This window comes from Aplysia californica, unplaced genomic scaffold (genome assembly GCF_000002075.1).
Source record: "Aplysia californica isolate F4 #8 unplaced genomic scaffold, AplCal3.0 scaffold00105, whole genome shotgun sequence".
Taxonomy (NCBI): Eukaryota; Metazoa; Mollusca; class Gastropoda; order Aplysiida; family Aplysiidae; genus Aplysia; species Aplysia californica.
In genome coordinates this window covers 725,611-727,585 of record NW_004797375.1, presented here as the reverse complement: position 1 = coordinate 727,585, position 1,975 = coordinate 725,611, and positions in this window count along the sequence as shown.

Here is a 1,975-nt window from a genome sequence, read left to right as displayed (position 1 = left end):
CCCCCTCCTTTTTCAAAAATAGTAAACACATTAACAGAAATACCCAAAGTTACCCTTAAGATAAGACAACAACAAAACGTGAACCCCCAAAACCATAGTATAATACAACCTAGGACAAATTAAACAGTTCAAAATGTTCTACGCCTTCAGTGTTTTGAACGATTTGACACCCTTTTTGTCCTCCCTTTAGAAAAACATTTCGGATCGTTTGTAGCGGAGCAGAATTCTGTGTACATTTAATTTTTTTAGAAACACTTTTTGCTTCCCGCGTATCCGGACCGTAGATTTTCTACGAAACCCAATAAAAATAGGGTTAATCAAATTTAGTCTTCTGAGAATTTCAAAAGAAAATTAAATATTTGGTGAACGCTTTTATGCCCCCTAGATTCTTTTTACATGCTAGGATAAGGCGTAATTCCACCCTACTTGAAAAAGAAAACAACCCGGTTAGAGTGACATACAACCCAGCTAATTGTGTCTCCTTTGAGCACTGAAAACACGTCTTTTAAGATCAAGAAAAAGAGCTAAGCATTGAATCGAACTCAGGTCTTTTAAGAGCAAGAATAAGAGCTAAGCATTCACACACAAGAAACCAGAGAAAAGTGCTGGTATTTACCTGGAGTTAGAGGCAGTATAGAAGTTCATTGTGTTTGAGATCTTCGTTTGTTTGTTTGTTTGTTGTTGTTGTTGTTGTTGTTTTGTTTTTTTGGGGGGGTGGATTTTTTTTTTTTTACTTAGCCTGAAATATGACATTTTTTAGATACGTCTCTTGAACTGTCTCCCTTCGTTGTTCAAATTATGCGTCCAGTACCAGAGCTTATGTCACGGTTGTAGAACGTCGATATTTACCTAACAAAGCCTATAGTACATTGCATCCTGAGCATATTAGATTTTTCCACTGATATACAACGGCATTTTGCACAAGAATACCAAACATCCACAAAGGATGGCTCTGTCATGTACCAAAATATACACAAATGATACACAACTCAGTCTTTTACAAGATAGAACATACACAAAGGATACACAATTGCAAATGGACATTACCACTATACCAGAACTAATACAAATGATATACAATAATGCCATGTGCATATCAGAACTCATGTATTTCGATGCACAACTTTACTGCACTCTGTCCTTATCGGACCTTATACAACTGGAGTGCAACAGCCACTTGTACACATCAGAGCTGATATCTGATATCACTAATGTACAACTGCGTCCTGGATGTATCAGAACTGAAACCAGTAATGCATAACTGCGTCATGTATGAGAACTTTTGACGTAAATGATCATAATAATAAAATTAATAATGAGACAAAGAATAAGTTTTCCGTTTCTTGTCCAGCTCAGAGTATAACGTTTTTGCTCCATCCGTTTCACCCCATCCTACATCACCATTTCAGTGAAGAGAATTTCATTCGCTAACCAATTTTAACGCTGTTACACGGCTGGTTACGAACTTGATCCCCATGTTCGAGGTTCTAACCGGACTCAAGTCGTAATGTTTATCATTCTCTCTAAAGCACTGTCAGAAAGAGGAGGGGGCGGGCGACTTGTTTTATTTTTTGTTCGTGTCTGTGAGGAGTGCATCTTGATACATTTGGTCTTGATGTTTTAATATTTATCCATCTCCTAGCTCTTATGTTAGATCACTTTAATTGTGCTATTATGCATACACCACTATAAAGACAAAATCTATGTTTATGAGTGTGTGATTGAATAAATATAGAGTGTGTCTGAATGCATGTGTGAATGAGTTTTGCTCTTATTATTCTGGTCCACTGTTAACAAACAAAAAGCATGAACGTGTGCAGGAGCATTTTTTTTTTTTGCGTGTCTGCATCCTGCACATGAGTTTGCCCATGAGTATCGATGCGTATTTAAGTGCCGGTGTCACTCTGTCTGTATGTTTGTGTCATTTTTTTATACCCACCCCCTTTCCTTTCTTTCTCTCTTTTTCTCTATTTTT